Source organism: Petaurus breviceps, unplaced genomic scaffold (assembly GCF_028583685.1).
Source record: "Petaurus breviceps papuanus isolate PSGF00001 unplaced genomic scaffold, PetGlider_PUasm1.0 140, whole genome shotgun sequence".
Lineage (NCBI taxonomy): Eukaryota > Metazoa > Chordata > Mammalia > Diprotodontia > Petauridae > Petaurus > Petaurus breviceps.
The window spans coordinates 36199691-36211878 of NW_027185698.1; the positions used below are offsets into that span (position 1 = coordinate 36199691).

Here is a 12188-nt window from a genome sequence, read left to right on the forward strand (position 1 = left end):
TCAAATGAAATGATACTTGTAAGGTGTTGTGCAAACTTTAAAGCTCTAGATAAATCCTTACTCTTATTATTAATTGCCTTTTGTATAGCCCCATTTGGATGCTCTATAGGCACCTCAAGTTTCATATATGAAAAAACAGAGTTTATTATCTTTATTATCTTTCTCCCTGCTTCCCCTGCCCCTAACCTAACCCTCTTCCAAACTTTCCTATTTCTGTGGAGGGTACCACTAGCCTTCTAGTCACTGAAATTCTTTTTTTTTTTTTTTTTTTTTTTATTTATTTTTATTTATTTTTTTTTTTTTTTCTTCTATAAAACTTTTTTGCCAGCAGTGGGGGGTAAGGGTGGGGGGTGAGCTCAGTTTCCCTCCCTTTCTGCATCACTCATAATCAAAGTTCTGACTCAGGAGAAAATTCGCTGCCAGGTTCTCATTCTTCTCACAAGCAAAGTAGGCCTGGATTACCAGGCTCTCAGGAAACCCCAGGGCCTTCAACCTCTCTATGGCTTCTTTTTCCTGTGGCGTGACCTGGATGTAGTTCATCTGAGGGGATTCCTCACCAATGGCCCCAACCTCCCCCTCCACATCTGACATATCTGCCAGCTCCCCTGTGGGCTCATTCAACATCTGGATGAACTGTTCCTGGTGCCTGCTGATTTGCTGTAGTAATTGGGGGTTCTCCTGGCCTAGTTGCTGTAGCAGGGCTGGCAACAAGGCTGGGTTCTGCTGAATCACTTGTCGCATGTTCTGGAACTGAGGCTGGTCACGGAGGAATTCCAGGGGGTTGTCACCTCCTTCTGGGGCAGGTTGCTCAGGGGCCTGGCTCTCCTGTACAGGGCCACTCTCAGATTCTGGACTCCCTGGGATCCCTGTCAGCAAGTACTCCACAGCCCGATGGGGGTTGTTGTAACTGGCCCTCAGGGCCGCCATTACCCGCTCAAGTTCATAGCCCATGGACATGATTTCTGTCAGCATCGTCTCATACTCAGAGCCTGTCACTAGTGTAGAGGCTGCGTCATCCTCCTGCCCGCTGCTCCCTGAAGAGGGAAGAGAACCAGGCCCAGCCTCTGGAGGTGTCCCAGCAGCTGACTCCTCTGTGGGCTTCTTCTCTTCACTGGGGGCTGGCGGGGGTAGGGGCATGGCAACAATGGTGGGAGCTGGTGGGGCAGGTGTGGAGGACTCCAGGGTGTTGGCAGTAGCAGGGGCAGAGGGCTCCGGAGGCGCTGAAGTGGCAAGCCCAGCTTTGGCCTTAGTCACCATGATGACCACAAAGTTTTTCTCATCAATCTTATAGTCTCTGATAGGGACATCATCACTGAGGATCTTTCCTGCATAGATAAGCTTCTGTCCAGACACAGGGAAGGCATCTCGACCCTTCTCTGCCTCAATCTTCTCTTTTAGCACCTTCACCGTCTCCCCCCGCTCCATGCGGATCTTAAACGTTTGTTGCTGCAGCGTCTTCAAGGTGACGGTGACGGCCATGGCTGGGGTGGGCGGGCCGCGGCAGCTGCAGCTTCCGTCCGTCCAGTCCGTCCCTCACTCTGTCCGACGCGGCGGCCGCGGGACAGTAGACACAGGGAACATGCAACTCACACTGCCGCCATCTTAGCGCCCTGAGCCACGCCCTAGTCACTGAAATTCTTAACTTTGGACCTATCATCTACTTTTCTCCTTCACTGTTCACTCACACATGTGCACACATACACACACACAAACACACACACTCTCCTTCTTCACCACTCACACACACATATACACACTCCTTCATCACACTCACACACACTACTTCACCACTCACACACATACACACACATATAGACTCCTTCATCACACACACACACAGAGACACAGAGTCAGTTGCCAAGTCTTGTTAATTCTGCTTGCAGAGTAGCTCTCAAAACTGCCACTTTCACTGTACTCCCAAGGCTGCTACCCTAGTTCTGGTCTTGTCCAGACTATGGTAATGCCCTCTTGTTTGATCTCTTGACTTCCATCTTCCCCAGCTCCAATCCATCCTTCACACAACCACCAGAATAATCTTCCTAAAGCACAGGTCTGACCATGTCACTGCCCTACTAGAAAATCTTCCGTACTTCCCTATTGGTTCTAGGATAAAGTAAAAAAAAAACCTCAACTGGGCATTTAAAAGCTCATCACTCTTTCCTCCCCTCCCTCCCATCCCCTCTCTCATCAGACTGCTATTACCGCCTCCCCCCCCCCAGGGAATAGAGAGGGCAGCAAGGAGGACAGCAAGGAATCTGCCCTGTAGGACATTAGGTCGGGCAGCACAGTTTGAGTGGTTATGCATAGTGAAGAGGGGAACAGGGAATTCAGGTGGCATGGCATGGCCTCATGATTCGCCTACTTGGGAACCCCCTGTGCCTATAACATTAGGCCCATAGGATTTCTGACTGGACTCTCCACTGAGTCACTCTCTCTTCTCCTCATTCTTCTCTTACTTCTGCCTCAGGCCAACTTTAAAAGAGGGCTTCTCTTAGCCAGCTTGGGCTGGTTCTCCTGGATGATTTAGTGCTCCCCCCAGGCTTTAGCCCCATGGGGTATCTCCCCCAAGGAGCTTTGTTATTGCTTATTTTACAAAACAAAAACCTTACAAGACGGTCAAGGTGCTAAAGCAGTTTGATAGTGCTTGTATAGAGAGAAAGGGCAAAGGAAAATAATCACCTGGGAGAAGAGTTGATCTGCACAGAAGGTAAACACAGGAGCCAGAGAGACTGCCAGGAGCAGGAAGGGGTAAGGGTGTCAACAATCAGTGCCTGTTCCTCCCTCTGGCAATCAAGGCTAGGGAAAGGATAAGGTCTGTGAAGGGCTAGCTCCTTCAACTGGATATATTTGGAGATAAAGCATCCATACCACCAGCAGTATCTTTGTAGTCAACAGTTCTCACAATTCCCCTGGAGGCAGCCATGGGGGAGACACAAGATGAAAGTCCATCTGACACTGGAACTCTATGCTTCTCTTTTCTCCATCTTCCTTTTTTCTCCTTAGAAACCTCTGTGAATCAATCATTAAATACAGGCGCAGCTTCCAGAGTTTTCCTCCCAAAATCTGGTGCTATGGATTCTGGGAATCTGAACCATCCAAAACAGGGACTACACTAAATTTAGCATTCCATCCCCTGCCTCTTTTCACAAGAACATATTTTTTTTTCTTCATTTCTGCCTCTTAGATTGCCCAGCTTCATTCGAAGGTCAAGCCATGTGGCACCTCCTACATGAAGTCTTTCTAGATCCCCTTAGTTTCTAGTGCTGGCTCCCTCCATGAATTACCTTTTATTTAATTATTGGTATCTATGTTCTAGCCCTCAGTAGAATAGGAGCATCTGGAAGCTAGAGAATATTTTTCTTTTTTGCCTTTGTATAGCACCTTGGACTGTGTCCTGCATGGAACGGTCACTAAATAAATGTTGAATTGAACTGAGTGGATTGGATTGGAGGAATTCTTGCAACTCTTAAGTTCCTTCCACCTCTAATATTCTCTGCTCTCTCTTTTATGATCTCTTCTAGCTCCAGGATTCTATGAAATCTTGTTAGGATGTTAGGATGAAATCTATAAAATTTTGTTAGGATTTAAGATAAGAAATGATTTCGGGTGGGGGAGGGCGAGGGTCAGGAGGCAGGGAGAGATAATCCAAACCAACAAAACTTTATCAAGTAACTACAATGTTCAAGGCAATATATTCAGTGCTGAGGATGTCAAAAGACCTTATCCTCAAGGAACTTACATTCTAGTAGGGAGATAAGTAGGGTATAAAGTATTTAAACAGATAAATATGAACATGTCAATTTGAGGAAAGATAAAAGGGTTACTAACAACTGGGGGAATCAGGAAAGACTTCCCACAAGATAAGGACACACAAGCTATCTCAAATGAAGCTAGAGATTCTAAGAGGTAGAGGCAAGGAGAGAGTGCATTCCAGGTGTGGGGAACAGCCTGGGAGGAATGTAGACTAAGCCTAGAAAGATAGGCTTGGATAGACAATTAAGGTTTTTAAATGACAATATGAGAAATTTATGTTCTGTCTTAGAAATAAAAGGGAGCCATAGATGGTTCTTGAGCAGAAAACTGGAATGGTCTGTCTTATTCTTTAAGCACTTATTTATATAATACCTACTATGTGCCTTGCACTGCTTAGCACTTTTTATAAATATTATCTTATTTGATCCTCACAATAACCCTGGGTGGTAGATGCTATTGTTCCCATTTTGCCATCTAGGAAAGTGGGACTGACAGGGTCTTCCTCTGGTCCAGGGTTACCCAGTTAGTAAGTGTCTATAGTCATATTTGAACTCAGGTCTTGTTGAATCCAGGCCCAACACCATCCACTGAGCCCACCAGCTGCCTCAAGAGTATGTGGAGGATCTACTGTAGAGACTAGAAACTGGTCATCTAATTAGAATACTGTTGTAATTATCTAGGAGATAGGAACCAGTTCGGTGGCCATGAGAATAGAGAAACAGAGGAAAGGGGCTTTGTGGCAGTAGAAGTGACTAAATTTGGCAACTGGCAGGTGATAAGAGGAAGAGGAGTTGAAGATACCTCCTAGTGATAGGGAGTAGATTCCCAGGAAAGAAGCCAGGGCTGTTACATAGATCTGAGAATCAGCTGCATAAAGAGCATGATTTGAATCCGTAGCAGCAGATGAGATTGTTGAATGAGAGCATGTCACACACACACACACACACACACACACACACACTCAGAAAGTGAGTGGGAGGGAGAGGATAATTGAGCAAAGGAGACTATGAAGAAGTAAAAGGAAAACTAACAGAAGACTGCTCTGAAAACCTAGGATACATCAAGGATATCCAAAATGAGGGAGTGGGCTACTGGGCCTAATGCTCAGAGAGGTTGGGAAGGATGACAATTGAGAAAAGCCCATGGGATTTAGCACTTAAGAAAGAGAAAGCAATTGCAAAACCTGGATGAGAGACACACCCTTCACAATTTCCTGAGGGGCAGGAAATTCAAGTCAGTCCTAGTTTCTCTTTGCAATCATCCCAGATTGGCAGAAAGCCAGTTGAACGCAATCTACAAGATACTCTGCAAGGTGCAGTTGACAGAGTTTTTCAGGAAGCTTTGCCTTGGACAGTCTCCCATGAAATCTAGGAATTGTTGGGTGTGTTATGGTATTCAAATAAAAGACAAGCAAGTCCTCAGATTAAGAACCATACTTAGGCAGTAGAATCTCAGGAGAGAAGCCTTAGGAGACATCACTGGAGATAATGGGACACTTTAGGACAGTTGAGGAAACACTGACTATAATCCTTGAGCCATATTGTCTCATTTACCATTGGCTCATTCCCATCTGCCTAGAAATATGAAAAGGTCTCTAAAAAATTTTTAAAGCCTTCCTTTGACCTTTCTGTGTCATTTTATTCCATTTCTCTTCTGCTCTTTACCACACAACTTGAAAAACTTGTCTATACAAATACCTCCAATTCATCACCATTCACTGGCGATAGGTACTCTGTCCCTATCACTTCATAGAAACTCCTCTGTTTAAAATCACCACTGACTTCCTAATCACCAAACCCAGATTTTTTTCAGTTCTCATCCTCACTGACTTCCTTGTAACTACGGCACTGTTAACTATTCCCTCCTATTTCTTCCATACCCTCTCTTCTCTTCAGCACAGACACCACACACATTCTGTTGATTCTCCTGACCCTCTCTCACTCCTCTGTTTCATCAGTTCTTCATCCTCTGCCTTTGTTGTTGATTAGTCATTCAGTCATGTCCAACTTTTTGTGACCTTATGAACCATACTGTCCATGGTATTTTCTTGGCAAAGATGTGAGAGTGGTTTGCCATTTCCCTCTCCAGTGGATTAAGCAAGCAGAAGTTAAGTGATTTGCTTAGAGTCACACACTAAGTAAATGTCTGAGTCCAAATTCAAATTCAGGTCTTCCTGACTCCAGGCCCAGGGCTCTATCTACTGAGCCACTTAGATGTTTCCTTTCTCTGCCTTACCTCTTAGCAAGATTGCCTTCCAAATGTTTGTCCTTGACCTTCTCTTCTCTTTCTGTCCTCTCCCCTTTGGTAATTTCATTTATTTCTGGGGTTTCAGCTATTACCTCCACTCAGATGATTCCCAAATTTTTATCTCCAGTCATGACCTTTATTCTGTACCTACAACTATCCACAGAGCTTCTCCAGCTGGATAAATCACTGGTGCTTTATGTAAACCAAGGTCATTTTATTTCCTTTAAACTTATACTTCCTTCTAACTTTACAATTTCTTTTTGTGCTACCATCGTTCCCCCAATCTACCATATAAATTACATTGGGTTTATCTTTGTTTCTACTCCTTCTCCACCTTCACCAGCTCCTATCAATTTAATCTTCAAAATATCTCAGAAATATATCCCTCTCTCTATTGCCACTGCCCTAATACAGGCTTTTCTTACCACCTACCTGAACTATTATATTAGCTTATAAACATGTCTCCCCTCACCTACTCTCTCCCCCTTTATTGCCACAACAATCATTAGCAAGGATAGAGTCTTGTCATTCCTCTGCTCAAAAATTTTCAATGGCTCCTTATTGCCTTCCAGAATAAAGGTCAGGTTCTTCTTGGCATGGCAAGCATTTTATAACCTGGCACCACCCTACCTTTCCTGCTTTATTACATATTAACATCCCCGCTACCCCCACCTGTGTTTTTTAAACTGTACATCTCTGGTCTGGTCTATACACACACACACACACACACACACACACGTTCCTTGAAGCTGGGGACCTGGCATTATCTAAGCTTTGTATCTCCTGACTACACAGTGCTCTTAGGAGGTACTTAGTAAATGTTTATTGGTGCCTGTGTCCCACTTTTGGAAGGCTAGCCTAAATGCCGCCTTGGCCACAGATTCACAGCTTACAGAATAGGGCAGATTCTCTGCTAGGACGCTGGGTGATTTTATTCCATTCAACAAACATTTATTAAAGGCCTCTTATGTGTTGGGTCCCATGGTTTGCACTAGGAATACAAAGACAAAAAAAATGGAGTCACTGTCCTCAGGGAGTGTATACTCTAGTGGGAGGGGAGTGGAATATACAGAAATAAGTATGGTACAAAGTAGAATGCCAGAGGGTCAAGAAATGCAGGCAAACCCTTTGACCTAGCAATACCACTTCTAGGGTTGTATCCCAAAGAGATCATAGAAGTGGGAGGAAGACCCATATGTACAAAAATATTTATAGGAGCTCTTTTTGTGGTGGCAAAGAATTGGAAATTAAGGGGGTGCCCATCAATTGTGGAATGGCTGAACAAGTAGTGGTGTATGAATGTAATGGAATACTATTGTGCTATAAGAAACGAGGAGCAGATGGACTTCATATTTACCTGAAGAGGCTTATACAAACTGATGCTGAGTGAGAAGAGTAGAACCGGAAGAAATCTGTACACAATTACAGACACAACATATGTTTGACTACCAACTTTGATAGACTGGACTCCTCTCAGCAATGCAGGGTTATAAGTCAACCCCAAAAGACTCATGATGGAGAGAGATATCTACATCCAGAGAAAGAACTAGAAAGAACTGAGTTTGAATCCAGATTGAAGCAAACTACCTGATAGTTTTCTTTTTCTTGTTTGGTTGTGTTTCCTCTTTCCCATTGTCCATTCCATCTGATAAAATCCTTCTTTATAACTTGACTAATGTCTAATGTGAAAGTATTTGCAGATCCTATACTTGATTGTATGCTGTCATGGAGGCAGGGAGGGGAGGAAGGGAGAGAAAATTTGAAACTCAAGGAATTGTGAAACTGAATCTTGTAAACTAAAAATAAACAAACAAATTAATAAAGGAAAAAAGATTTAAAAAAAAGAAATGCAGTCAAAGTACTCTTAAGAAAATTAATATAGAAGCGAAAGCTTTCAGTCAAAACGTTCAGGGGGAAGTCATTTCTCTTTTCTAGCCCTCAATTTCTCCCTCTAGAAAAGAAGCAGGTTACATCAGAAGATTTAGAAGCATCCTTCTAGCTCTGACATTCTGTGAATCAGTAACTTGCTCTCTCAACTTTCGTGTGTGTGTGTGTGTGTGTGTGTGTGTGTACTTAGCCCCATGTTGGTACTTGAGAACTAACACAACATGATAATCTAGTCTCTAGTCACATCTTTTACCCTGAGCTACCTAAAGGGTTAGGCAGCCTTCATTAGGGCTACTCTCAGGCCATAAAGAAGCCATAAAGAAGGGAGGAGGGAATTATAAAAGGAACTGCATCCTGTTTGACTTGGGGTCATACCATATACCTAGTGAAGTGTCAAATGTATTTTAAAATCATAATACTCGATATTTATATAGTACTTTGCCACTATGGTTCTATCTGTAACTTTCTTTGGTTCAACATTCTTAGTAATTATTTAGATCGGTGGTTCTTAAAAGTATGGCTTGTTGACCACTGGGGGTCCCTGATACCCTTTCAGAGGGTCCACAAAATCCAAACTACTTTCATAACAATACGAAGAAGTTCTTGTTTCTAATGTGGTAACTATTGATAGGTATAATCTGCACAGAGAAAAGCTTTTCAAGGGGTCCCCAATAACTGTTAAGAGTGTAAAGGGATCCTGAAGCCAAAAATTTTGAGAACCACTGATTTAGATGAAGACATTGATGGCAGGCTTGTCAGACTTCCAAAGGTGTAAGGGATACCAGTTTCCCTATATGTTAAATGAGAAGATTAGACTTCATTTCAATTTAACAGATATTTTAAAAATGCCTATTAGGCACAAAGCACTAGGCTAAGAATTGGGGGAATGTGAAGATGAAAAAACTCCATCCCTTCTATAAGAAGATTATAGTCTAACAGAGGGGATAAGACCCATATGCAAATAAATATGCTGTGGAGTGGATGTGAAAAGATCAAAAGAGCCATCCAGCCAAATGACTATAAGAAACTTTGGAAAGGGAAAGAAAGCTTTCAGCCAAGGGGATCAGGGATGGCTTCCGGGAGGAGACACCTGGCCTGAATTGTGAAGGAAGGAAAGGATTTCAGCAGGCAAAGCAGTGAAGAGAATGGGCTCCGGGAACAATGGACAGCCTGGACAGACTGGGGGAGGGGTGGAGAGAGCGCTGGCTTGAGTCAGAACACCTGAGAGATCCCGTGCTGACTCTTCCTTCTGATACTTACTGAGACAAGTGATTATTTCTCTGAGCTTCTGTTTCCTCATCTATAAAATGAGATGATTGCCCTAGATTACCTCCAAATTCCCTTTGAGGGCCCTAAGGCTAGAGGTTGGCAGAAACATAAAACACAAAATGAAAATATGCTATGCTCTAAAGACAGTAGTATGCCCAACGTGTTGCAAGGCTCACGTGTGGTGAGGATTGACCCCCGTATACATTATGGGGATGTTGCTGAGTATAGCTCCATCAGAGGCAGAATAGACATCCATAGTCTCTTCCCCCCTACCCTTCTCCAAGGGAGGCTTTAATTCCTGCCAGGAGGGGAAGCAGGGGGTTGAGGCCCAAGGCCATTCTGTTCTCCTCAGAGAGAAAGGGCACCAGGCTAGTAATTTGTACCTGCTTTCCTAGATATGGTTGGTCTGGGAAGATGATCAGGGTAAGCTAACTTCTGATTTCTCTGTAACTATGGAGGCAGGGAGGAAGACCCCAAACTTTATATCTAAGGCTTAACTAGCAAATACTAATTGTAGAATGAACACACAGTGAATAAGCAAAGAAACCCATTTATTCAAATCAGTAGCAAAACAAATCAGGGAAGGTATACATAGGAGAATATATATCAGAGAGTTCAGAATGGAGCTTCCTCATTGGGAGGGAGGAAACTCAGCTCAGCTGAGATAGTCCTCAGTCTCACCTAAGGGGAAACTCCCCAAAGCCTCTAGTATAACAAGCTGGGGCTAGAGACATCATAGAGATTGCCAGCTCCTCTCATGTCTTCCCAGAATGTTTTCCTTCAGCAACTTGAAGTGAGGTTGGCCTGTTCTAGCTTCCCCCTTAAAATTGGAAATCAGATGTGTCTGAAGCAACTCAATGCTTGAAGAATCCCAGAGAAGATTAGACAAGTATTGAGGTTGTCTAGCCCTTTCTGGATCCACCTTGGCCCTCACACAAGGCAGCACATTCATCTCCATCAATAAGGGGAAATTCATCCACCAATGGGATTTGGTACAGGGGTTACATCTGCAATCAGACTGGGGAGGTAGGCTGGCAGCAGATGGTAGTGGAGTTTAAATGCCAGGCTGAGGAGTTTGTAAGAAGCCACTTAGGAGTTTTTGAGAAAAAAGGATCCTTGAACTTCTTTTCTAATCAATCAAACAAACAAAAAAAAAGAATTGTTTTTCAGTATAATTGCTTTCCTTTTGTAATCCTCTATGTTTCATTTTTTCATTCATTTAGAAACACAGTTCTGTGAAGGGTTTCACCAGAAGGATCTAGGACACAAGCAAGGTCAAGAACTAAGACTAAGGGGTGGAGGGCACATGTGGCCTTCTAGGTCCTTTGGTGTGGTTCTTTGACTGAGTCCAAGTATTACAGAATAAATACTTTTATTAAGGGAATTTGTTCTTTGTGGTTTGGATTCAGTCAGTGTCGTACTTGAGGACCTAGAGGACCACCCCTGATACTAAGCATTCTCTATAGCCTTTTCCAGGGCTCAGTCTGTGAATCTATGGTGGATGTCAGAATCAAGATCTAAACAGGGGTTAGTAGGGTAAAGCAATGGGCTAGATAGAACAGGGCTCCATTTCCCAGGGATAAATGGAATGCATGTCCTACACTGAGATTCAAAAATCTGCTGCAATGATTAAAAAAAAAAGCTGGAAGACCTGTTTTGTTGAGTTAATGTGGGAGAAAAAACCCCCCTGCAGTTTTTGTGAACTGCAAGCTCTGTATGAGTCAGCAGCGTGATGCAGCAGCCAAAAGAGCCAAGGCAGCCTTGGGCTGCAGTCGTAGAAGTCTGGTCTCCAGAGAAGAAAGGGAGCTCATGGCCTTACTGTCTTGGGCCACATCTGGAAAACTATTCATTCCCAAGCACTGCATTGAAGAGGAATGTGGACAAACTTGAGCGTCCAGAGGAGGTAGGCTGGGATCCCGCAGTTCATGCAGTAATCATATTGCAGCAGCAGTTATCACACACTTTGTCTTTACTCTTTCAGAAACAGTCTGAGTGGTCTCATTTCATCAGAGTGCTCTAGACTGACAAAGGTACACAAATGAAGACAGCCAGGTCCCCGTTTGAGAACAACTTACAGTCTAGTGGCTGAGATAAGACACGTGCAAGTTAGTAACAAGAATAAGAATAATAGCCAGGCAGCTAGTGGTCCCGTAGTGAACAGAGTACTGGGCTGGGAGTCAAGAGGACCTGAGTTCAAATCTAACCTCGGACACTTACTAGCTGTGTGATTCTAGTCAAGTCATTCAGCCTCTGTCTGCCTCACTTTCCTCATCTGTGAAATGGGGGCGATAACAGCACCTGTTTCCCAGGCTTGTGGTGAGGATCAAATGAAATAATAGTTACAAAGCACTTAGCATAGGGCGTGTTATTGTTTTGTCATTTCAGTTGTGTCTGACTCTCTGTGACCCGATTTGGTGTTTTCTTGGCAAAGATACTCGAGTGCTTTGCCATTCACTTTCCCAGCTCATCTTGCAGATAAGGAAACTGAGGCAAACAGGGTTAAGTGACTTGCCCAGGGTCACACAGCTAGTAAGTGTCTGAAGCTGGATTTGGACCCAGGTCTTCCAGACTCCAGACCCAGCACCATTGTGCTACCTAGTTGCCACCTGGCACATAGTAGGTGCTATATAAATATATATATGCATATATATATAAGCTATTATTAGCTAGCTTTTTATATAGCACTTTGTTTTACAAAGCACTTGGCATATATTAACTCAGTTGTTAAAGCAAATCAAGTAATAATAATTACTATTAATAATGCCTTGAATTGTGTCTTTTATGGTTATGGAGTGAGAAATATGGGTTCATTGAACAAACATTAAGCACCTACTGTGTGTAAAGCACTGTGCTAGGCCCTGGAGATACAAGAAAAAAGAAAGAAAAGTAGTCCCTGCCATCAAAGAGCTTACTTTTGGCAAAGCTGAATGCTGCCCTTTTATCTGCAAAAATATCCAAATTACCCAAGATAGACTTCCAATGCATTGGGTTGATCCTCTTTGGAGGATAATGGAAAGATCTGAACAAAAGAC

General features: G+C 43.4%; 1 pseudogene; it reads right to left on the reverse strand.

Moving 5' to 3' along the window:
• Positions 1-249: 249 nt before the first annotated feature.
• Positions 250-1592, reverse strand: LOC138147610 (UV excision repair protein RAD23 homolog A pseudogene; annotated as a pseudogene).
• Between the last annotated feature and the right edge of the window lie 10596 nt (positions 1593-12188).